Here is a 27738-nt window from a genome sequence, read left to right on the forward strand (position 1 = left end):
AGGCAGATTAGACAAACATATTCAGCTAAACAACTCCTCTGCTCCTGCACTTTCTGCTACTTGGGGATGGACAGGTGGGATGGCAGGTTAACAAGGGGGATGCATTTTGGTCATTGTGCTAACAAGGGCGTTGGCGTCCCCTCATCCCCTCTCGAATTGCCCACTGGTTTCACAGCCTCCAGCTCTACTGTTTTGATCCACTCTGTGCCATTTCCTGATGCAACAGGCAGCTGTTTTCAATACATAAAGCCCTGACGAACCCCTTATACACTACCTACCCAACACCAAGGTAGCAGCTTGCAAGTGAACAGGCAGATAATTTTCTCTAGGAGTTGGTGGAGACAGAAATGGGCTACAAGGAGAGTTAATATTGGGCTCTCTGTACCCTCATCAGGTGGCCTTTAACACAACTCCAAATTAATGGTGAACATGCTCTGTGTGGAGTGAATGTGCAACTGTTTCCTAGCATGTTTGCCGGATCACTGAAGTGTTAAAATGTCAGTGTTGTGTTTACAGCTTGTTCTGATGTCCCAAAGTGGCCACAAAAATGGAAGACCGTGGTTTTGGTTAAGAGAAGCAATGCTTAGTAAAGGTTAGAGCAAGATCATGGCCATGTTTAAAAGAGAACAACATTGCTATTTTTTGTAGGAAACAATACTGACCTGACCTCCTCCCACAGAGGTTTTGCTGCGTGAGTAATTTCATGCTTCTTCCGCCTTTGTTTGTGACAAACAACTCATAATTCAGATGGCTGCTAGAGGTCTTTCTGGTACATATCAGGCCTTATGACAAATGCTGTCATTTTCCTTATAAGGGTAGTCTTCAAACTATTCATGTGAAATATTGAAAACAGTTTGTCTTTGTCTTGTAACTCTGTCTGAAAACTGTGCACCCATGCAGGACCTCATCACTGTAATAAGAAATGGGTACACCATACAGTATAATTCAGTCTCATACTACTACTACTACTAATAATAATAATAATAATAATAATAATAATAATAATTCAATCAATAATTCAGGTAATTGAGTGTGGCTTAGTTAGTATGGAGTTCACCGACCTCTCTGATCCAACTAAAATGAGTTATTGTAGCAGGGCTGTTGTACTGTACTGCATTAGCTTGTACAGGTAAAGTCAGTGACTTCTTTGCAATATCATTGACATTTCATGTCAGAAATCAGCTGAAGTGATTCTGTCCACCATTACCAGCTCACTTTCTTCACACACACACATATTTACCTTCAATGATATATGCAGGAAAATGTCAGGATATTCCACCAAAACACAGTCAAGGCTTTGCCTTTATTCTGACAGTTTATCTTGTTCTGTTCATGCAGTAATACAGTGAATGGAAGCACGTGTCCTTTTCTGAGGGGAAACAAATCCTGATATATGTGGCAGTCCCAGAAAAAAACACACTTCATTTTATATGTCAAGACAGTTTCATTAAGATAGCCCCATGACACAAATTTGCCCCAAGGGGCTTTACAATCTATACAGCATACAGCACCCTCTGTCCCTGGACCCTTGTTTTCAGATAAAAAAAAAACTTCAGGAAGTGCAACAGAGGAGGATCCCTCTCAGAAGAATTACGGTATGGACAATCAGGATTACAAAATTGTAAATAGATTGTAAACATGCGTGAAGAATGGATCCAGGAAGATGCTGAGCAACTTAAGGTGTCACCAAGCACCAAGGCCTGAGACACACAACCTCCTTCAGACCTCCAGACTCACAAGAGCAAAGCTCAAGCACACCATTCACACAGGTAAGTGGAAAAAAAATGATATACAATCATTTAATGTAATTTGTGCAGTCTTAGAACCCTATGTCCAGACAAAACACTGATGCTGAATGATTCTGCAAAAAACCTGAATCATATTCACTGACCTTTTTTTATTTATTTTTTATTTTTTTTGACTGCAGTTACTTAAATATTGTTGTTATGGAAGTAAACTCTGGCAATCATATGGTTAGGGTTTAGCAAATAAAACATTTGGTAAACACTTAACCACTTAAAAGTGGTTAACTGCATTAAAGTCAAATGTGCACCACATCTTTAGCCTCAACCTCACCAGCCTGGTACAACAGAAAGTGGCACAGCCAAGTTTATCTCTGTGTCCTCACAAGGCTTCTTGATGAACTTCTGTAGCTGGTGAGCTAACGGTTAACACACCAGCAAGCCAGGAACACGCTAATTAGGTATGATAGCTTTCTCTGTTAGACTCAGGCTCTCCATTCCCTCAAAGGTCAGCACTATCATCATTGTTTTCTGTTGGTTAATGACACAAATTCTTTTTGATGATTACATTTAAATTAGTTTATTCTGCAGTTTCAGTCTAATGCTGTTGAAATTTTGCACTTTGAAATTCTGGCCTTTTTCATCTATGGGAACACTACTTTCTTCTTTGCATTAGCAACTGTATATTAGCACTAAATCATGACATCCAGTATGAATGTAATCAAAGGATACTAGGCAGGATCTTCTCTGTCACTGCTCCTTTTTGTTTTGAAGATGAACAAACGGCTGGATTTTGACACAAGAGCTTTTACCCAGACACCAGCGATTTCTTCAATTTCATAATCTTCCTTTAAAAATTCATTTTAATTTTAGTCTCCCGAGTGGAAGCCCTTGACTGCATCAGCAGTTTTTCCATTCTTGTCCTGTGCTGAATCTGAACTAACTTGCATTAACACATTTCAAAAGGCTCGGCTTTTCACAGGAGGTGAAAGTTGTTTGCAAAAGAAAATATTAATGCAGTGAGGAGGCTGTGGAGAAGCTGGGGAAAAGCATATTTGCATTATTACCTGTGACTGTTTGACTGTGTGAGGCCGGGAAAAGATGATTTGTGAGGCATGAATGCTCATTTCTAACCCCACCCCCACCCCTTTCTCTCTCCATCCACACAATAGCCTGAATCACATCTGGACTCCCTCAGCTGTGTTATCAGGATGTGTTTCTGGTCATACATTTTGTGGTCATCTGAGCACATGATGGAAACCTTTGCTAATACATTACAACTAATGCCAGTTTATGGGAGTGAAAAAGTGCTACTATTTATTCAAGAAGCAGGAAGAGCCTGCTGATTAATGATTTACACTTCATGTGGCCCTATGCAGGTAATCTATCATTTGTACACTGACATCGGCACATGTACTATACCCTACATTACGCTTAACTTATAGTGCCATGTACACTCACTTTTGTTCTTTTCATTGGGGTTTCATTGTTTCTATCTAATTTAAATGTGGTTTAATGTGTTCATTTTTGTCTTTTTTTCAGGTATCAACCTTGATGATGCACAGAAAGTCTACAATTACATTCACGGGCCAGAAAGGTATTTGAAAACACTTTTGCTGCCCACTAGAGGATTTTGATTTCTAACATGTTGCCTACACTGATGCTGCAGCCTGTACTACAGCTAGATGCATTCCACCAACATTTGTTGATTGGACAGCAGTGTCAGGGGACTTCCTGCCAGGTGAATGGAGGAGGCTGGTTGCCAGAGACAACTATCTGTTGGAGACAGGACAACTCTCAACCGCGAGGGCATTGCGGGTTGCAGTTGCAGTCTGAAAGAACCTGAAGACATATTTCCTGATGCCACACACATAAACAACATTGTGAATACAAATACTTTTTATTTAGACTGCAACAAACTGAGAGTCGTCACTGTCCCCCTGCGTCAATTTCTCTCTGTCTTGGTTAAGGTGTACCAATCTTACGACAAGGACATTCTGTCGTGCATTTCTTTTTTTGAACTAGTGCATGACAGGTAACATAGTGTGGCACAGGAGAAAGTAGGCCTGGATTGGCTGGGTGGTGAAAGAGAATATCAAGGAAAGTAGGCTTCATTAATGGGAACAATGGTACACACAGATGTGCCACTAAACATTGCATTTGTTTGCATGTGGTGTAGTAATTACTCGAGCTGATGTCCCAGTTGAAATCACTGTCCACCTCTCGATGTCTGATGAACTGGAACAGCCATCCCGGCTCCACCAGACTGGTTGGAACTGCTTTGTTTTCTCTTGGGTCACTACTCTTTCCATAAGTCCTTTTTTTGGTTTTCACAAAGCAACCTTTCATGTTCCTCCACACCTTCTGACAAAATACCTCCTCCTTTGTCAGTGGGATGGCTATCTCTTTCCATGAATTTAAGGTTATTTCAGTGTTCCTGTGGTTTCTTAATGAAGGGCCACACAGATGTTTATAAATCCAAACCTGTTCAGTCAGTCTGCCTTCAAACTCATCCATCTTGAAATGAAAAGCACTGCGCGCACCTAGCATGACCGCAGATTGTGATCCAAGAGGCATGATGACATCATTTACACTGCATCATTTGGTGTACACCCTTGTGCCAGGGACCCTTCTCTGAGTATAAAGAAGGCTTAACAGCAATGGTTTCCCCTTATGTCAGCCAACCGTTCAGAGACACTCATCTCTAGCACATGCCAGAAGATGTGCTTTTGACTAAGGCACATCACAACATTTTCTCATCTGGAGAAGCTTTGGCTCTCTTGCTTTTCATGTGCTACTGCTGCTTTTGTGTCTATATGGCCTAAATATATGGGTCTATGGTTTGTGGTTTCAAACACCGTAGAATGAGTGAAGGGGCTTGGAAAAAGTAAAGAGCAGCAAGCTGTGTTTCTGATCATGGTTGTTGAGCATGCAGCTATCTGAAGTATTTAAATAGATTAAGGTACCACATATAAATGCTTTTCTGCATGTTTTAGCCCATTTACTACATCTGCTACTTATTTAGTTAATCAATCTAATAGGGTAAAGTGGGATTTTTTTTTTTATATATTCGTTTATTTATTTTGTTAAACTTATCACATTTAAAGGAATTAGTCAGAGGGTGCAGAGGTACTACTGCCAACACCTGGGGATCAGACAAGGGGTCAGCCCTTCTCACCATCAGTCACGCCCTCTTTTTCCTGGCCAATAGATTGGCCTGCAAGCTGCTTGTAAGCTTTCTTCCAAACCAGAGGAAGATGGCAATTTAGCTGAGCTCCACTCACTGAACTTAGCCACTGAAGAAGCTGTAAAGGGAGATTTGAATCTCTGTAACTAATATATTATTCTACTGCCTTAGGCAGATGAACATGAACATCAGCGAACATGATCTTTGCCTTTAGGCAAATATCAGGAGCTGCAAAAAAATCCTGAAGGCTGGCATTGACAGTGGATCTGCACAGTGCTGGGTGTCAAAATGGTGAGGGTTTACTCCAAAAGTTGGAGTAGGCGGGAGAGAGAATAATTTTTGTAAAAAATAGTACAGCTGCTCTGCTACAAAAGTAAGAATGCGTTTTTCATCAATGTCAACATCACACTCAGAACTTTAACCAGCACATATCTCTGCATACTTCAAGCCATGGTAGTAGTGTGGTTCAGTGGCATGGCCAACATGTCACTGTCGGATGGTCTGTTCTTTCGAGTCCTCCCAAGACAATGACAGCATCAACTATTCCAGCCAGTGCACACAGTCAAACGGTGAAGCCCTCCAGTGACCATTCTAAATATGACAGAAGAAAAGGAGGAAGTCAGGTGACATCAGGTGACGTTATAAAGCAACAAACTCTGCAAGGGGAGAAGGTCAGGGTGGATGAATGTGTCAGCGAAACAATGGACGTTACCACAGGAGACCACTATTCATCACCCCATTTCCTAACATCACTCAGCATTAGCCTTTTTTAAAGTATGATCAGGATCATCCTTTAAATGGGGAGACTGCTGTTTTCTTCCTATTTCCTGCCAATGGTCAATGCTGACTTTTATCAAAGCATGACCATGATCACTAACCACAGACAAATGATGTTGTCCTGCCGATGGGGTAGATCAAAAAAACATTTCAGTGTCCTTCTAGAGGGTATGGACAAAAGCTGTACTTTGACATTTAAATGGAGAACTTGTGAAATGTGAAATGTGAAAATGTGGTAAGCAAATGACTTGACTTTACTCTTGACTTTTTTTTTTACACAGTGAAATGTCAGCTATTGGATGGATTGCCATGAAAATGGTGCAGAATCCCGCCCCTTCAGGATTTCGCCTGCTAGCGACAGATAGAGGGCATGACAGCGTCAGCCGAGCCTACTATTAAAACTCAGAGAGTGAGAGCGAGTGCTCCATTACAACAACAACAACAACAGCAAAGCCTGCTAACAGCCTAGATCCTCAAGTGAGCCAGAAATAACGACAGAAAACACTTACTGATCCATTGCTAACTCCTATCACCCACAACCTAGCGTGTTCTGCTAGTGGTGCTCAGTGCTCAGTATCCCTTTACGAGTTTAGTGAAAATCCCGCCCTTTCAGGATTTTGCCGGCTAGCTACAATAATGCTAGCTAAAATAATGCTATAGGCACTGTGAGTGGATAATGTATTGAAAGGCTGCCTATTATAGCAAAAAACAAACGGGATTCATCGTCAGTGAACATTTTACTGATACATTCAGTGTGAACATTTTTACCACTTGCCAGGTATAAAAACATTTCCTCACTATGTTAATAGGAACTGTAATGTTCTCGGCATTATGTTTCCTTCAGAATGTATTTGCTGTTGATAATTAGTTGTATATGCAGTAAACATAGTTTCCAGATGACAGGGCTGGAAGTACATATCCCATCTGGCCTAGGGACATCTTGGGAGGAGCCGGAGGAGGATGTGGCTGGGGAGACATCTGGGCTATACAGCTTATTCTCCTGCCACCATGACCCCGATCCAGAAAAGTAATGGAAAATGGGCAGTGTTTGCAAATAATCAGCATCTGGTGGGCACTTGGCCTTAGACCCCTAAACCGCTACAGTAAATCTGCCCCTGCTAATCTGGCAAAGGTTACCTGCTACCACAAAACCATTAAAATGTCAGAGTGGAAAAACGCTTCACAAAAACTTGAAATAAAATAAAAGACCTTGGAGGGGCAGAGCCGTTCGAAGGATCACACCACAATGGCTGAGCCTGCAGTGGTTGGACGGGTTTATCTTTTAGAATTTTTTGCTTTGGTGTGTGTGTGTGTGTGTGTGTGTGTGTGTGTGTGTGCGTGTGTGTGTGTGTGTGTGTGTGTGTGTGTGTGTGTGTGTGTGTGCGTGCGTGTGTGTGTGTGAAGCCCTGTTCTACAGTAAATCTGTTATCACCACAGATGGTTCCTGATGAGCAATAGGCAACACAGATTTTCCAACACCAGCCAAAATAAGTCAAGGGCATTCATACACACAAGGCAGAGCTTGCTCACACACACACACACACACACATATGAACACATTTGCTTTTATCAGTGTAATTGACAGCATACTGCTTTTTATTAAAATAAACAAAGTTAAAATGGAGATATTTGGACTGCAGGTTATCTGCTGTTTGTTGTTGCTGTGTCAGGTTTTCCACGATGGGTTCATTAATGCTAAATAAATCATTCACTATTGCTTCATAGATCAGTTGTACGCCATTCACAACTTTTGGGTTGCTAGATTGTAAACCCTCACGCTTTCTTTCCTGTAGGTGAAAGCCTGCCTGCACCAAGACCTGTTCATCACCACTGACAGCGCTGTGGTGCCTCGACAGGGGTGCACACCTTGACAAACTGATGTTATTGGTAGTCTGCTCCTGAAGCCCAGTGTGCAACATCGATGGAGGCGGCCCAGGTGCTCATCCAGGTGCTTGTCACCCCCACCTGGACTGCTGTACAGTAGCAGTTACGTTGGAGGTTGCATGGTCAAACCTTTTAGTCCCTTGCGGCCATTACAGTATTGTTGTTGCTCATCTCAGTCCAGGCTCCTCTCTGTTCTTGTGCCACAGCGGTGGAATGAACTCTCCACTGAAGCCGCGACAGCAGATTAACTGAAGAGTAATAGCTGAGAAACATCCATTTACTCTACATCAAGACACCTCATGCTGGAACTGACTAACATCTCGTCTCCTTAAAGACATACAAAAATATAATAAAACCCTCTAAACACTGAACATTCATCAAGTTTCTGTTAGATGGACAGTGAATGCAGTTATTGTTGTTATTGAATGAAAACATGGAAGATCAGTTGGACATAATGTAAAAAGATCCCCTGACTGATGTACTGTATATTGCACCTCTAAGTGTTTAACCTCTATTAAAGCCTAATTGGTTTCTCACTTCCACTTTCTACACTTACAGAACTGGCTGACGTAGAAGAGGCCATCTGATTGGCTACAGATAATTAATTCCCTGTTGAAAGAACATGCTTTTGTGAATCAAGCTGAGGAGCACAGTGAAGTCCACACACGAGCAGCAGTTTGTAAATGTTGGTTCAACAGTATATGAATGCAACAACAAATATGTTTTTGAGGAAAATTGCAAAACTTATACATATATTTGTGTACTTCTACTGCATTCATTTAAAACAGTTTTTGTGTGTGCATCAAAATTAGTGAATCTTATTTTTTAGATGCGGATTCCTCTTACATTGCTATAAAACAGTAACTTTTTCATGTGCACTGAAAACTATTTATGTGGGGAGAGCCATTTATATATAAGTCCTAAAATATATCTGGAATCCTCCTGTGTGCATACATTAATACTGAGGCTTATCTGACTCCATATTTGGTTTCCCCTGATGAAAAATGATGCTGCATGCTACAACCCTTCCTCTCCTCCAATTACAGCATATTGAGAATGTTAAAGACTTTGCGGTGTCCAGTCTGCCACAACTTTAAGAAGACGAAGAACACACTGACACACTGGTGCTGAGTTTGGTAGACTCAGCTTGCACTGAATGAACAAATCTGATACAATTTCATTTCGTTCCAACATTCCAATTCTGTTTCAATTTCAGTACCCTGAGAAAAAAAAACACCTGTAAAAGCTTCAATCTTTTAGTGTAAGTGAGGACTATTTCTATTAAACATAATCTCATCAAAAAGGTTAATAAAAAGTTGTTGCAAGAAAGTTTTATATGTGTTATTTTAACATCATATAACCAAATCTGGCTAAAGACTTATGGTGTCAAAAAAATGTTCAAGGCAGTGATTGGGCAATTTGCTGTCAGTTAAATCCGGCAGTATTGAAAGTGGTCCCACCTTTGTTTTTACTGTCATTAATTAAAAGAGCTTCCTTTTGCTTGTAGCCTCTGGCTGTTGTAACCGATCTTTCCACACGCTGCACTAGCTCCACCCATTAATGTGTTCTGATGGCTTGCATTGGCTGTGATTGACAGGTGACAGCTCCTGATACTGCTGCAGAGACTGCGATGTGAAATCTATTCTGAAGAGGATCAACTGTATTTTTGCAGCCATAGTTTGACATTGCAGATATATTTTCGTTGCCATCTACACAAACTGTGTTAATTGAGCGGATTAATTAGTTTCTTTACCAGTGGGCCAATGTCACATATCAGTGTTTGTCAGAAATTCTCCAAATGACAAAGAAAAAGGAAAAAAAAAGGCCAGGAGGTGATCTGATTTTCGAATGATGATAGCTACAGTACATTTCTCAGCCTAACTCATTCATACATGTACTGATTGAGTGGCAGACAGACAGGTAAGTAGGGAGATGCAGGCAAAGTGATTGACAGGTGCTATGACAAAGCCAAACTAATCAGTGTGGGATTGACAGGTGTAGAGGTGCAGTGGGTGTTGTACTCTTCTGCAGAATGGATGGATGGATGGATGGATGGATGGATGGATGGATGGATGGATGGATGGATGGATGGAGGGAAGACAGTCACACTGACAGGCTGACCTAGATTGTCAGTGGGAAAGAATGAGGAAAAGAGTCAACTGGAGAGAGGAGAGCAGACCGAATGCAAGGGAAATAGATAGATCACGGTTTCACCTCTGCTCTGTTCTTCTTCTGTGTGAAGGATCATTTGCTGTTGTCATCTTCGCTGATGTTTTCTGTCCTGTCAGGAGGTTGCAGCCGTCAGCAGATGGGAAGCCAGCAGTGCCACACGTACTGCACCAGCCCTGCTGTCTGACACAATCATGCTGTATCACATGAATTTCTGCCTCATCCGTGAACTTAATAAGAACTTCTGGAGCTCTCCCACTGCATCAGTCACAAGAAGCATGGGTTTGTTCCAAAACAAGCGTGTCTCTCTTTTCTGAAAGCACAATATGAAACTATTACATCTGTTTGGGGTTGATGTGGTTGTTGATAAATTCTTGTGCTGAGAACTTGTCCAAGATGGAGCTGGGAGGATGTAGTGTGAGGTCATCTGAGACCCAAACCTGGCCTGTACCTGAGTCTTAAGGACTCCCCTCAACTCAACCTCAATCAATTACTGACGATCCGTGGAGAGCTGAATCTAGAGCTGCTGGATTTGGTTCTAGAAACTTGAAAACCCTCATTCAAGGGGCTTTTTCAGCTCTGAACTGACTGATGGGGCGTCTCTATTTAACCTCCCCTTTCTGTTACAGTGCTTGTTAGAGAGCACATAATGTCCTTTTAAAAGAGTACTACACAGATTCAGCATTGCACTCATATAACATTATTAGAGTCATGATATATCATTTGGAGTTTTTAAAAAAGGATGCAGCCGAACCAGAGATATCATCTTTTTTATTTCACCGTTTCAACTTTATTTGTCAAAAGCCACAATGCAACTTGAATGTTGAAGGCTGAGCTGCAGATTGGAGTAACACAACACATTCCAGGTGTATAACAAATGGCCTCTTTGAGAACAAGAGCTCAGAACAGCTCAAAGAAATGTTCATACATCTCTGACCTCAACACAGAGGTCAGACTGAGCCTGTACCAGCCAACCAAGACACTACAAGCTGATTGTACACTGGAAGCTGATTGGCTGATGGCTTTACAGACATGTTTTGGCTTCACATTTTATGCATCATTGTTTATCCTTCTATCAGTACTCTATTGCCATTTCCAACATTTAACCTGTGTGAGCTGGTTTTCTCATCCCTGGAAATACATGAAGAAAAAGGAAAGAAAAAAGAAAAGTTCGGAAACCACTGATCTGCATATTAAACAAATTGCCTCACAACATATGTGAAACACTTGTAGCTGTTTGTCCAATAAGAAAAGCAAAGGGCAGTTCAGAACCTTCTTGCTGTATTAAATATTTAACTGATGTGAAGTAAATCTAAAACTAAGTTTTAGATTCAATTAATATCTATATCGTGCATGATCAATTTTCACATCAAATTACAATTCATTATTCCTTATGATGTAAGAAATGCAAGATGGCATGGAAGAAATAATGCCACTTAATGTACTGATGCTGCTTGAAAAACGATCTTTATAAATGACGTGACTGACTTGGTGATTTGCAGCTCCTTAATGATAAAAATGTTGCCTGTTTTGAATATGTATTAATCAGAAATATGTGCAGGAAGGTTTTCACAATGAAGGAAGTTGCTGACGATTAAGGAGTATTCACCAAGGAAGAAAAATATATCAAGACTTTCATTTATTGTGGGTTTAGATTGCATGTATTTTGCTTCTTGAAAGCATGTTGTGGTGTTTGAGATCATCTAATGTTTTAACAGAGTTTCCCTTCATTTTATTCTGCTCTGAAAATTAACCCACAGAAAGTCAAAAAGAAGAAACCATCACAGTGTGTCTGCTTTCATTTTTCTCAGCTGTAATTCACTGCTAATCAGTCTGTCCTGGATTGCCACATTCAAAAATCAAAACCACAGCAGAATGCCTTCACTATTGGACTGATGCAAGGCAAAAACAATTTGGAGTTAACATGCACAGTGTAAATGTGAGCAAACACTGTCCTTCATGTTGGATTTGTACTGCAAAAAAATTGGGTTTGGGCCAGAGTCAAGCTGTGCAGTATGTGTCACAGAATTAATTAAAGCGAGAGATGGGAAGAACAGCATTCGTCTTCCATATGATCTATTTGTCATGATTGAAATAGTTCATTCAAGATGAAGTTCTCCTGCTCTCTTTCTAGTATTTTTTCCTGCCATTCTGTTCTCTGAGTGGCATTTAAGAGTCAGGAGGGAAGAGCTGCTAATGAATCAGTGGGGATTAGCAGGTCAGATGATGGAGGGTGGAGACATTTCAGTTCAGAACACCTGAATAAACTGTAGCACACCAGCAGGCTCTTTTAACACAGTTGCTAAAACTGGCATTGAAGAATACTCTTGCTTTAGTACAATATGGGAGTTTTTTTAATACATTTTCTAACATCTCACACAGCACAGTAGAGAGATAATAGGAAGTGAGTGGAGAGACAGGCGGGAAATGACATGCAACAGGGTCTCCGCCCTGATAGTCAGCACCTTAATCACTAGGCCAATAGGTTTTAGACGAGCAAATAGTTTAGCCAAATTCTTTACTCCACTTTATTCGCAGTGAAAGTGAGTGAAACAAAAGAAAACTGTGTACACACACAACAACCATAAGCACTGCTGCTCTAAGCTGAAGCAGGAAGTGGGTCTGGAACCTGGCATGGACGTTTACAACAGACAGTTTTCTCTTTCACATACATTTGACTAATCTGGGGATTTGTATAAAACTCATCTGAGCATCTGATTGCTTGTGTTTCATGCCCTTCTCTGACTTTATTTTGCAGTGTCCCTGAAGAGCTCTCAACAATCTTGTTAAGTATAATGTTATACTCATGGGCAAAAACTACAAAAAGAGGACATGGACAGCAAACACTGACAGAGGATGCATATACAGTTCTGTATACTCCAAATAGCTCTATGTATGCAAATCCATCGGGGTTCCAGCTGCTGCCTCACACAGCCCATTCAGCTACACTAATATTGAACCTTAATACTGGAAACACTGACCAAGGTAAAAACTACTCCCAAATTTTGAAAAGTTTTCACTTGATTATTAAGGCAAATTCCATGCAGATATTGGATGAAAGAATCAAATCATTTTCAATGTCAACAGCAAAAATGTTCATAGCAAACTGCACATGGTCATGCAATGGAAATGGTTACTCTTTGTTCCAATGTGCTCATTCAAAACTCCCAACACAATTTTCCCCAATTCATTTGAGGTTTTCATGTGAAATTGATGTGTTCCTTGAGTTGCTCTCTTGCTTGCCAATAAAAGTTAAAGCCAGCAAAGTGAAACCTCTCATAACTCCAGTAAAACATTGACTATGAAATATGCTGGCTTATGTTGGGTGGGCATTCTGCTCAGCTTTGACTACAAGTCTTGTAGGAAGAAATCATTTTATTGAGGAACCTCTGAAGTTGCCATGAAAGAGTCAGATTCATTAGCCATGCTCTCAGTGGGAACCAGGCATCTTACTTAAGCTGTGATCAGTAACTAATAGAAAAACCAGACACCAGCTCTGACATCCCACATTTGAAAGTTAGACAGCAAAAAGGCATTACATTCAATGATGTGTGACGTCTGAAAATCAAATCCAGAAAACAAACATTTAGCAAATATGTTGTGAAAAGACAAGTATGAAAGGTTTGTGTCAGTTTAGCAGCTTTGTGCAGGGAAGATGTTTTTCAGCCACCTCTGAAAGCTCAGGTGTTGTGGTGTCCTTGTCATCAACAACAGAAAAGGGCTTTCAAAATAGAGTGCAGCTTTGGCAAAATAGCTCACAGTCTTGTAAATCAACCACAATTTTTGTGATAAAAAGTTCACTCTATATAGAAATGCGGACACCCCATAACCTGAGCAAGTAATGATTTTAGATACAGTGATGGAAACACAAACACAACATCTAGGATGCATGAACTATTGCTAAACTGGGACTACAGATAAAGTTTCCAGTGTGTTTAAAGCCTTATGATCCCCAATAAGCCTTGCAGTGAGGTACTGAAACACAAAAAGAAACAGCCTCTGTGAGTGCTGAAATTCATGTTTTAGAATACAATCATTGTATAGCTAGAACTGATAATGTGACCATTAATAGCACTAATTCTGCAGTCTGCTTGCACGACCATGTCTTGCACTGTGACCAGGCAGTTGTGTTACCTCAGTCCTGCTGAAGGGCCTGATGGAGTCACTGGCCTTTGGCAGGTAGGGGGTCACAGCTCATGACGGTGCAGTCCATGAAATCTCACAGGCACTTGATGGGTTCAAAGGTAAACACTTACAACGTGACCTAAGGGTTGTTTTTTTCTTCAAGTGACCTGATTAGACAGTGTTGTATCAGAAATTTAAAGGAACATTGTGCCCAACACCACTTTTGTTGGAACTGCAAATCCAGATCACTGCAATTGAGTACGATTTGGAGGTACTTGCACTTGAGTATTTCCATTTTATGCTACTTTGCACTTTTACTCTACTACATTGCACAGGGAAATTTGGAACATTTTCCCTTGCTTACCTTACCTTGCTTTACCACGGGCCATTCTGCTTCCACATTAAAGCACATTTTGCTGCTGATTTGATTTGAGGCTGTAACAAAACATCAGGAAGCAAATTTTCTTGTGATATCCTTGACAGTTTGTAAAAGTCAGTTTTTGGTATTTTAGAATGGGAATGAGAAATATTTCAATATATTTTAACCCCTAATACACGTGTCCACTTTTTGTTACCTATCTTTTATGTGTCAATCATTTATTATGGGCATTTTTTACCACATAGATACAGTACAGCTGCTACTAATTACACCTTTGATTAATGTGACTGTATGTTGTGACAAGCTTTATCCTGTGCCAGATTTATTTTAATACATTTCATAAATCAGTGAAGCACTGATCTATGCTAGGATCAGAGCACTCAACATTTCTAGGTGTTTAAGACTGTCATAAGTTGGACTGGAGGATCAGCTCCTGACATGTGTTGAGGGAGAAAGAACACTGTCAGTTTGCAGAGTTTTCCTGGAGAAAAACAGGGAAAGAAGTCACAGAGAAAGATGAAAACACACCTCTCTTTCTTCCTCTTCATGTTTTCTCACTTCTCTGTCTCTCTCTCCATCTTTCTCTCCTTTTTTTCCACTCTTTCTGCCCACCCACTACAGTCTAGCAACATATCTTTCACACTGTCTTTTCTAGTTCTTATCTGTGACCTCATTCACCCCCATCCACCCACACACAGAAACACACAAACACAACAAGTGTGTTTGGATAAAGGTGGATTGTTCAGCTCTCCATTGTTGTGGCCAAGGTAGAACTTTTCTAATCAATACTGTTAAAACAGAGAGAAACTGAATTTATTGTGATTTGAGATGGACATGGTGAGGATCAGGTGATGCGATGTGATGTCGTATACAGAACAAGAACATCTGCGAACAAGATGGGGTGGATGGATGAATCAAACAGACATGACTTTCACACAGGAGACCACTGTTTATGTCCATGTGAATCAGAAAGTCAGTGCTGACCTATTTCAAGTTACATAACATGTTTAAGTTACATCATGTACATAACAGTAGCATACTTATTTTAACCCAAACCATGATCTTTTCCTGAACCAATAAGTTTTGTTGCCTAAACCTACCATCATAGGTGCTACACAGTGGTGATACATGTTCTTTTGGGAGTCACTGCCAAACAACCTATTAAGAACCTTGTAGGTATGAGGATGTGTTGTTCTGAACAAATCAAACCAAAACAGACAGTAATAATGATCAGGCAGAGAATAGTCAAACAAAATGAAATGAGTGGAAAATATATATTATTGGAAATGATTGATGTGTCATAAAGAAATAGCTCTGTGGATTGTGAATGGTAGGTCATTCACAGTGGAGCTGTGAACTAAATGCTAACGTCAGCATGCTAACATGTTCACGTGACAATGCCAACATGTTACACTAAACATAAAGTACAGCTGAGGCTGATGGGAGCATCTTTAGCTTGATGATGAAAAGTTAGGGAGTCACCAAAGTTGATGGCTTTGAAGTTGGGGGTGCTGTTTCATACCATTTACAAGCTCACCCACACTGCACAGTGATTGGCCAGGTGTGTGTGGGGGGAGAGGGGTTGCAGGATTTGAAGTGAACTGTCATGTTCACAGAGAGTAACTCTGTGACAGCTGTTGAAGACTGTGAGAGGCTGTGCAGTGTTCACTTGTTTGATTGTTTTCACAGGATTTGTTGGCAAGACAACAAATATTGAATATTACCATGTCTCAGCCTTTAAACTGTATTCTAGAAGTCATTGGAAAGCAATGTAGGAATAATGCAATTGGGCTAATGTCCTCTCGTTAAACTTCAAACTTCCTATTGAAGACTGAGAAGTTCAGTTCAACATTAAAAGCTAATGTTAATGTGTAAAAGAGATTTGATCTGTACTGTATTAACCAGGCTTGGCAGCACCATCATTGTGACTTGAGCTTTCAGAAGAGTTTTGCTCAGATATCACTGGTCCGAGTTATTGCTCACAAACACACAATGAACATTTTAGCTGCTGTGAAAGCTATGGGGGACAGATTTAAAAGGGCCTGGATAACATCCTGCTGACTGCCTGACTCCTCTTCACCTCACTTTGTGCTGCCTACAGTGAAGTTCCATCTTTCTCAGTTTGCCTCCGTCCATTGCATTTGCATGCAATCAGTCAAATGGAATTTTGTTTACGCATTCTGTCAGAAAACAGGGTAAAAGGGCATCGTAAACGAGCCAGCATGCAGAGACTGATGTAGGAAGTCCTGCTGTTTATTGTGGAGTTGCTTTTCAGACTGTTCCACTGGTTCCACTGATGAACCCAGTTTCTCCGTGTTTTATTTTATCAGTTGTTGTTATATCTGTTGTGTTTTTAGAGGACTCTGATGTTGACTTCAGTAAACACACACACCACTCAGTCTTCATCTACCTAGGGCTGATAGATGCTTGGGTGGAAAAATATTAAAACTGTTTTACTCACTTTGAGTAGCAGTATGGAAACTGATTTACAAACTTTTCCAACCTAAAATGTAGGTTGACTAAAACAATTATTGCATAGATTGCCATAAAATTTTGTGCACGCATTTGTGGTGCCCAGAAAATAGCTCTCAATGACTTTGGTGACCCTCTGACTTTTCCTCTGTTGCCACCATGACGTTGCCATTTGTGTTAATGAGATATCTCAACAACTGGATTTCATAGATGACCATCAAATTTGGTACAAACAATCTTGTCTCCCTCAGGATGAATTCAAATAACTTTGGTGATCCTGACTCATCTATCGTAAATAGTAGTAAATACCCGCAAAATAATATACATTTTGAATAAATGTTGGCCTCCTAATACATTAAACTCAGGTGGTAAATGTAAACTTAATACATGCTGAACATCATGTTGCATTTAACTCAAAGCAGCACTGTGTCTATGAGCAGCCTCACAGAGCTGCTAGCATAGCTGTAGTCTTGTTAAATTTAGTCTTACTTTGAATCCACTTCAAAAGCGAGATTGCACTATCCTCAAAAGCAGCTCATGTCCTTTCAGCTCCTGATGAGCTGAAAGGACAGTGGACATCAGAAATATCAGAAATTTACTAGACAAAAATATGTTTCAACTAATCTGCAGGCTCATTGAGCATTGCTTGTATTACCAATTATTTTACTTGAAGGAAAAGCATCTAACATGCTGTTGATTTTTTTTGAACAGTTTCTTAGTCCAGTCTTAATAGAAATAAATAGACTAATGAAAATAGCTGTTTATGGCATGCATCAATCACTTTTTCGGTCTTCATTTTACTATAGACTATCTCATGCTGTAAATTGTCATCATTTTGCAAAATGCTGCACAGCAGTGTTTGCACTGTGATGCATTTCCACAATAAACATGAAACTCTGAACAAACTGCAAAAAAGTTGGGAAGGAGGTCATGATGCGCAGGATTAATAAGTCACAACCAACCGGTGTAATGTGCATAGAGGTGTGTGTGGGTATTTCTTGCAGCTTGGTGTAGTTTGTGTGTGATTTAATCAAGGTTAGCAATGTGGACGGCTTTGTGAAACAACAGACTTAATCAGCAAGTGTCGTGCTGCCTTCAGGTGACTGCTGTGACTGTCAAAAAACTGAAGGAGAAGGTTTCCAGGCAGCATAAAACAGCTGTGGACAACAGATTCTGTGATAAGTACCCATTTTAATTCATGAGATCAATGGAGACTGGTTTACTGACGATCCTGCTTTAACAGCATTAGAAGTTATTTTTGATGCTGACTTGAACACCTGAGTGATGTTGCAGCAGAAACTGACGTGGGTCTGAGACGTCTATTCTCAGCACATCATCTAAGACCCAGTTTCCACCAAAATAACAACTCTCTTTGTGCTGCCTCATTTGAATGAACCTCCCACCTGTTTGTGCCTCTCTTCCTACCCATGCACTCTGAGCTGGTTGTACCACCACAAAGAGTATACTGCTGTTGCTACATGAACTTGTCGACATGGAGACACACCCCATGACATGATTGCAGACGAATTCACCTTTGACTACAAATATATATTCAATTTACTTTAAGCTCAGAGGTAAGCTGGTCAACTGAGGTGATACACCTGTGATGATGAGCATGTTAAAACCTGGACAGAGAGAGAGAGAGAGAGAGAGAGAGAGAGAGAGAGAGAGAGAGAGAGAGAGGTGACTGGGCTTTCACCACCTCTCTGATAGCCGACAGATTAAATAAATAGCTTCAGCATCATATTGGCATGATTATTTTGGGGGGTCTTAACTTTGACATAATAATGGTCAAACAATGACTGGAGGTATCAACAGTTTAGGGGAGCCGCGTGTAAAAGCCCTCACATGAATCTTTATTGCTGAGACAATCGGTGGTGTGTTGTTTGTGAGAACAGCGTGTGTTCAGGAAGGATGAGTGACAGGGTGTGGTAAGACAAGCAGACAGGATGTAGGCGGCAGGAAAGGGAAATGGTCATGGTCAAGGTGACTGAGGGACAGAGGCACATCCACGTGGTTTGGAGTGATAAAAGAGTTTCATGAGTTTTGAGTAGCTACACTCACAGCCCAACAGTAACAGAACAACAGTAATCACCATCTTCATCATTAAATGCACATTTGACAACAAACAAGAGATAACTTGTAGTGGTGCACTCACCATCACAGCTATTTTTCATGACATCCACTGATAATGATGGGATATTTTAGAAGTTGGCCAACCTCAGATGGCATCTTGCTGCCACAGGAATTCACTGCACCCGTCCACCACATAACCCCACATCACACCAAATATATCATTATTGCACTTTGTTTTTCGGGTACAGCATGTTGATTAGGGAGCTTCAGAGGTGCTGGTAGGTGGATTTTGGTAGCTGGCTCCAGCTTCATGTTAACTGAGACTGGTATCAATCTCAACATTGAACTCTTGGCAAGAAAGCTAATACAAGTAGTTTGTAAAAGGTCAAACTATCCCTTTAAAAAATCAAACAGGATCAAAGCAAATTCATTAATTTATGTGGTGCCAAATATTGGGAGAGAAAACAAGTATGAAGACATCACCTTGGAAATTGTGGTGAGCATTTTTGACTTTTTTTTTTTCTAATTGATAGTAAGTATGCTAATAGAATTTCCTGCTTTGCAAAGCAGTCTTACCTACACTACAACAAATACAAGTTTAAAGGGTGCATGAAAGTAAGTATGTAAAAAAACAAGTTGATTCATTTGAAATTTCAAAGCTGATTATGAATTGGCCGCCTACACTCAAATGTCCCTCAGACTATGAGCATAACAATAAAGACAGATCATGATGAGAGACTAAACTTTTTTGTCTGGAGTCAGAATTAGTCACATGGAGTTTTACAGAAGGCCAGTCAGGGTGAGTCACTATAGGACGCTTACTGTTTTCTTAAAAATGTTCGAGCCATTACTTGATTTTTTTGGCAAAAAGCAATGGGTAAATATCCAATATATCTCACTGCAGCCATACATTGTTGACTGGCTTCTTTATTGTGTTGATACCTTCTGCTGTTTGTCTTAATCTTCACTTTTATATTGAAAAGCTTATAAATAGAATTAATAAAAAGGACTCGGCCACCTCAAGGGTTGTATTTCTCTGCAGTAACAGTGTGGTAACTAAGCACGGTCACATATGCTAATTTCCCCCAGCCTGTGACTTCGTGTTATCGCATGGCCTGCTGTGATACTGTTTGCAGGACTGTACTCAAGGGAGGAAACAGTGCAAGACGGACGGTTCAGAGCAGTTTGTCATGCAGCTGTTTCTGTTGGGTTTAAGGCAGAGGATGCATCCCAATTCCATTTTGCATACAGTATGAATGGTTTTGAAAATGTAATACATTCTAATTGTCATGTTATACTCTGCAATTATTCCAAAAAAAAAAAAAAAAAAAATCGCACAGCCTTGCTATCTATTTTACCATTTTGTATCAAAGCATCTGCTGATTAAACTGAAGCACTAAGAGAAAGTAAAGCCTGCTTAGCAGCCCAAAATCCTGAGGAATGACAAATCTCTATTTTCAATGCTAATGTTCAGGGTCAATTAAGGATGTAGTGTGTCCTTTATGTCCTAAGGGGAAAAGTCCTGGTGTGGACTCAAGGTGTTGGATGGACATGTAGCCCCTTCATGCAAGTTATCCAGACTTTGCATGCCACCACATACCCACAATTAATGGTCGCCTTTTCATCAGCCATATTTGCAATCTTATCCCCGAACCTTAACCAAATGTTTTAGTGGGAATTCTTAAAATGTTGGTATTGGACACAATAAAACCTGATGGAATGGAGTCCACAGATTTGCAGATTTGTCTGATGTAAACATTGTTGTCTGGCAACAAGGCTGACTTGTAGCCATGATAGTGACATGGTTGTCATGATGGCAGTGATGTTTGGTCAGTCAGTCTGTCAACTTTGATTGAGAATGAGATACCTTCACAATCATTGGATAGACTGCCATGGAATTTTGTAAAGACATTCATGATCCCAGAGGATGAATCCTGCTGACTATAGGCCCCATGTGCTACTAGCAGGTGAAGATTTTTGGTTTTGAGTGAAATTAGTAAAATTTCAAACTGTCAATATATCCAGTTATCTGGAAATATTGGCTAAACATCAGCAAGTTACATTGAACTCAAAGCACCACTGTCTCTAAGTACACCCTCAGTGACCATGGCTGTAGCCTTGTTATTTAATCTTACTGTGAATCCACATCAAAAGCAAAATGAAACTGTCTGAAGCAGCTGTCCTGAACTAAACATGATAAATATGCTAAACTGTGTGAAAAACAATATCCCTCTCATTCATTTGAAAGCAGCCAATGCAGCAGTACAGCGGGGGTGCCAACACAGGGAGGTCCGGTAAAACATTGCAAGGTCACCTGGCAAAAAAGTTGAATGGAGCTCAACTTTTTCTGCAGCATCATCTGCCTGGAATGGCGACAAAGCCCCTAGCATGTGAAACCCAAAGTCTGTAATAGGCTAGATAAGTGGTTCCCAAAAGGGGGGGCGGGCCCCCCTGGGGGGGCATAGAGCCACTGCAGAGAGGGTGTTGGTGAAAATAAGCCGAATGAATGTTTTATGTAGGGAAAATAAACAAACAATAGTTTCACTGAAATTAGACTTGGATCCTTTTTGTTAGAATTAGAGTTTGAACGGTTTTTGGCATCTGAAGGGGGACATGCCATAAAAAGTTTCAGGCTAGATTAAAGAGATCCACAATCGATTGAACTAGCTGGAATGAGGTGGTGATGAATCACTGGACTTCCCCAGATTACGTGAGCTCAGCATGAGTGAGGCATTAACCTTTTTGAACCTTATCGTGGCTTAACATGGTTGAGAATGTTAGCATGACCAACAGGAGCACCTTGGTAGCTTTGTCACAGTGATCAGTCAGTGACTTGTAATGAGTCACGCTCATGTCACAAATGTTTCTTCACCCACTTATTGGAGCAGCATCACTTGAATCAAGAGGTAACCTGTCTGCCCTTACAAGTCTGCCGTGTAACCCTTGTGCTCACTTCATTGTTTCTCTTGTCTGCTGGGCTTCACCGTGAGATGTTGAGAGAAAGGGACACGGTAAGCATTCCTGTCACTATACTGTTGTCTCCGTCCTGTCTGCCGAGTGAAACAGTGACCAAAGAATGGGAAGACTGGGGTAATAGGAGGGAACGAGTCAGCAGGAGGACAAAGGAACTGGGGAGAGGGATGACTGGAGGGCATCACAGAGGGGGGAGAGCACTGTTGATGGAAAGAGGAAGGAAAAGAGGGCTGGAGGAAAAGAGAAAGGAAGGTAGGGGGTTAATAGTGGGGTCTGAATGGAGGATTAACCCCCCTGCAGACCCACTAACACACCACACTTGATTAAGGCTGTACACCTGAAAGGGCCCACATTAGACGTACTCTTAACGACACACACAGGCCGCAGTCCCGGACTACATATTCTTTTGCTTCCTCTATAGTTCTCAGGAATTTCAGGGATCTATTCACTTTATATTACATGTCATAAATCCAATCCCCTGCAGTGTCACGCTTGTCTGAGTGAGAGGATTTTCCGAAGATGGACAAGGAAGACAAAGAGGGAAGATTCTCCTCAGCTCACTGTGAAAATTCTTCATCAACTTGTGAATAATATCACTTGGCAGTCATGGAAATGGTGGCAAACAGCCCCGTGTTTGGTGACAAGCATGATTGGATTTTCATTCTTTGTTTTATTTTTTTTTTTTCTTTTTCAATGTTTTTTGTTTGAGAAATGCCCCATGGGTGGCTTCCAGTGCCAAAACCACATTTTGGCTTCTCTTTGAAAAATTTGTCTGAGGTAATCTCAGGGCCAAGTGCCCAGAGATCGATGGCTTAGGCCCAGATATTGGACAGTCATTCCAATGCCAAAAATGCTAAATAGCAGGTAATGAAATTATTGGGCAGGATTTAAGCAATTGTAATAACAATAGCGTGTAATAGAATTTCCTGATGATGCAAGAAAGGACGAGGAACCACACTTGACAAGATTGCTTCTTTTTTGGATAATGTATTTCTGTCATGTTGCAAGAACTGTAATGTATGGGCAGAGCACAGACATCTGGAATATCCCAGAACTATATCTTAACTTACTTTTATGAAAAATGATATAGTCTACATTCTAAAATGCCATTATCGAAACTCCAGGTCTTAATTAAAACTACACTCCAGAAATATTCAGTGGTTTGCTAATGGCTACTCAGACAGAAAGCACAAGATAGGATAAATATCAGCAGATATAAGAGCTTTTGTGTTTAGGCCACACTGGAAGAAAAATGCTATGACTTTGAACCATTACAACTAGAGCTGGAGTCTCGGTCTCCATTCTTTTGCCTTCAGGGATTGTCAGGGGCTGGCCTGACCAGTAGCTCTGTAGCTAATGTTATAGATATTTGCATCTCCCATTCTCACCTAATTGCCACTTGTGACCACCATGGCTGATGTCCTGCAAAGGTTCCATCAGCCCGCTTTGATTCCTGGATAGATTCATATTCAGGTTCATTGCGTAGCTGCACTGTACACGATACACAGTCCTCATCCTGTGCCAAGATGTTCAGAGGAAGCTAATATGATTCTTAAGCAGTCCAATTTAGCCAAGTTGAGCTGTATACGCAAATATTATTTGTGTATACATTTCTTTTTTGATTCTATGAACAGTGTTTCATCACTGAGCCACACTTGGGGGGATACGCACTGACTTATGCGAATTGCCCAGACAGAACACCATCAATAAACCTACATGTGACAAAGACCCAGTCATGTAACCTAAGTTAACTCATATATGTAATTGAACTTGCATAACTAATATATTTATTTTAACCTAAACCATGATGTTTTCCAAAATCTAACCAAGTACCTTTGGTGCCTCAACCTAATCAAACTGCCACTGTTTTACAATGTTAACCACATGTCTTTCTGTTACACCTGTTACTGGTAGTCTTCAATCATATAGTGTGGGTTTTTGGAGAACAGTGCGTCATTTTGTGAGCTATTGATATGAGAACATGTTGGAAAGAACCTGCCAAATAAATTACACAGCCTGCCTTCATGGCTTCAGGTCACATAACTGGGTCAGGAACACAGACTGGTTGGCTTTGGTATGAAAGGGTGAACATGAGTTTTTGTAAGAATGAAGTTTAAGTTCTTCACTGTCATGCGCACAACAATTACAGTGAAGAGATCATCCTTAGTTCTTAATTCTCAGGCAGAAAATTATACAAGTGAAAATGAGAATTGAAGACCAGATATAAAATACTGCAGAAGTCTGACGTATAAGAAAAGAAGAGAATATCTCTAAAATGAAATATGCTATCTAATACAGTGACAGTGCACTAATAATATGAATAAAATGTGTGATCAAAATCAAATCATTCAGAATCAAGTGTCTCTCAGTCTCAACTTGTTTAAGAAAATTAACCATTATGAGGGTTTATATCAAATACTGTATATCCTGACACTAATTGAATTCAACTTTTCTAACCCAATCTTAGAATTTGATCAAATGAATGTGTATCTTGAGCTGCCATGACATCCATAAAGCCAGATTTTTTCAATTTCTTCCAAATAGAACACAGTTTTATGTTGACAGAACACAGGTTTGAAGATGTGGCTTCTTTTATGAAACACTGGGGCCGGAGTGTACATGTTGGTCATTTTGTTATCAGATTCTCTTTTTTCAGTTCTAAATGGATTTCTTCAACATATTTATTTTTTCTTGTCTGGTTTATCTGATCCTCCTTTCGCTGTTTGCTGTAAACATGCAAACACTTAACCATACACTATACAGTATGTTGAGTGGTGTGAAGTAATAGCTCCATGCCAACACTTTCAGTGTTTGAGGAAGAATTCTTCAGTATGACCTTGTCTGAGTGTGTTAAAATGCTCCCTTGAAGCAGCAGAGGTTATGCAGTGCACTGAGTGTAACTGGCCCAATCTGTCATCTATCAAAAAAATGTGGTTTATTCATTTAATTCTGAGTTAAATTAACATTTATTCATAAAGAGGTATTTTTCAGTGGAAACCACCTGGCCCTGCTACTAACCAGCCAGCTCTACTGGTTACAGCTCTGTTTTATGGACAAAAAGAGTAGTATGTGATCTGAGAGGAATTTCATGGCAGGGGGGTGGCAGCGTCCATCTGTGGAGTCAGAGGGGGGCCTCTAATCTCTGTCTCTGAACCCCCCACACCACCAGATATGGACAGAGGAAATACTGTAAAATGGGAAGAAAAGAGGGGGCTATTATACTCCAGCAGAGAGCCTGTTTTGATGGCTCGGAGTTTTTACGAGGGCTTAAGGATCAGGATGGGTGTGTGTTTCTGAGTGTCTGATTGGTGGGCAGAGAACAGAATAGTGCTGACGTACCTTTATCTGATTTAAACTGAATGCTCTCAAGATTGTCTCAGTTTGCCTTGTTCTTTGTTTTGCATCACACACATCAAACAGTCTCTTCAGATTTGAATAGCATAAGCTCATTCTCACATCTCAAACTAACGGCTGTTCTGTATTGTGCAAAATGCTTGACAGTTGTTGGTTTGCATTGTATGTACTGTATATTCTTATGATGAGGGCGCACAGACCCATTGTCACTTCTCACAGTCTTTGTAATGTCTGCAGGGAGAAACATCTGTCTAAACTTACTCATACTTATTATCATTTACATTTTATTGAACATAAACATTTTGGAATAACGCTTATATGCATGAGAAATCCACATGAACAAACAGTGTGATTATGACAGCGAGCACAAGTCTAATTTACATCAATTACATGCAGTTCTGCTTGTGTACAGTGTGATCAAGAAGTAGCATTTAAATACCAATTTCAAGCATAAAGTGCCACTTATTATGCAAGAAAATGAACTTGTGTTTAACACCTCAACACATATACGAGACTGTCAGTTCCATATGCATCCTGCTTTACACTGTTCAGCGTCAACTTTCAGTTCATTAAAATGGTCTTTTTTTCTGCAGATTTAATGAAAATGGTGATTAGATTTAACTGTAGAATGTCTTGTGGAAACAAAAAAGCAACAACTCTCATTTCACAATCATGTTAAACCATCTTTGCCAAAAACAAAAAAAAAAGAGAGACATTTTCACAGTGGTCACACTGTGGCAAAATGAAATGACCGGATAATGTCACATTCCCCTCATTTCCCAAGATTCTCTTGAATCACTTGCTTAATCTGAACCTTGAGCCAGATCATGATATGGAGAACTGAGGAAGGATGCATTTTATTGCTTATGAGTTCATTTTTAATTTAAAAAAAGTATAATGTCCCCTTTTTAAAGTAACACAGTCTCTAACTAGAGTGGAATTTCTGGCTGAGAGATTTACAAGTCAGCACCAATATCTTCTGTAGCTTTACAGTAATTCAGCAACCATTAGATGAACTTACACACTGTAAGTTAAGCTAGTATAGAAGCATGTGATCGCTCTTTGGTACCACAGCAGTGTCAGAGCCACATTCAACCCTGGTCAGGTGCAGGGTCACAAAGCCAGGTCATGTTGAGCCATTCAGACCAGCGGCAAACATGGGTTTATCATGGGTCACTGCACTGCAGACTGAAAGGGGTAGAAACTGGATGGAACAACCAGTGACGTTTACCACCCTCTAACTAGAGACCTCTGTGTCCGAGAGGTGTCGCTTAAACTCTGGGGTTTTTTGTTTTGCTTTGTTTTTTTTTTTTTTGAGACCGAACGTACATAGGGAAGTGAAATTAGAATGAGAAGTGGAAGCTGCAAATTGCGAACTATTTCCTTTGAGAAAAGCAGTTTAAAGGGTGCAACATGAAATTAATCCTGTTGTATGATTCAAACATCTGTGTGTAAACACTCCTGTATTTAAACTGCTTTCTCCCAAGAGAAACAGAGATGGGAGCTTGAGGCACAGCACAAAGGAGTTTCTTATTTCTTCCTCTTCCATGGCCTGAGGCAGCCCAGCTCCCCTGGACTGTGTGTGTGTGTGTGTGTGTGTGTGTGTGTGTGTGTGTGTGTGTGTGTGTGTGTGCGTGTGCGTGTGTGTGCGTGTGTGTGTGTGTGTGTGTGTGTGTGTGTGTGTGCATGCATGTGTGTGCGTGTGCCTGTGTCTGTTTGTTGGGAATCTCACAGGACATCAGAGGGCTCCAAGATGCTCCACTGAGTGATTAGCTGTGCTCAGCAAGCTCCACAGAGAGCCACTCAGACACACTCTGTCCCACACACACACACACACACACACACACACACACACACACACACTCACACGCAAGCTCAGACACACAGTTTGTCAGGCTGACGGAGACGGGCAGACTGGCAGGCCTACTTGTCACTGGCTGAGCTGATGAACTGACGTGTGTGTGTGTGTGTGTGTATCTGTGGTGTGTATGAGAAAGCGTGGATGCATTGTTTCTACGTCTATATACTACACGTGTACACATTTCATTTCTGTTTGTGCATCTGACTGCGTGGATAAAGGCACATATACATACTTGTGAGTGTGGACATGAACAGCAGGGGTCTGGCGGTGCTTGTTTGGAGAGCGGCGTTGACTAAGCCGCAGCCTGAGCAGGATCTCAGTGTGGTGACTGATGCTGACGGACAGACTGAGGACACGATGAAAGTCTCTGTGTAACATGAATGTACTGTCACAGGGCCGGCACAAGGCTTTCTGGTGCCCTAAGCAGGATTTCATTTGAGTACCCCCTCCCCACTCCCCATTACATATCAGTAACATGCTTTCAAAGCCTGGTGAATCCTTCCCTTGTTGCAACAGTCATCAAAAACCTTGCTGCTGTATTTTTGTACTTTCAGCTTCAGATGAGTAACATCAAAGGAATTCAAACTGCCTGTATTTGACTTTATGTTGACAACGTCTTACTCTTTTTGCAATGCCCTCACAAATCCCTGCGAGAGGATATTAAACATACCAAGATACTTTCAGCTCTTCCATGAATTAGGCCAAATCACCAGCTATACACATGCACTACTTCATCCAC

The sequence above is a fragment of the Chaetodon auriga genome, chromosome 12 (genome assembly GCF_051107435.1).
Source record: "Chaetodon auriga isolate fChaAug3 chromosome 12, fChaAug3.hap1, whole genome shotgun sequence".
Classification (NCBI taxonomy): Eukaryota; Metazoa; Chordata; class Actinopteri; order Chaetodontiformes; family Chaetodontidae; genus Chaetodon; species Chaetodon auriga.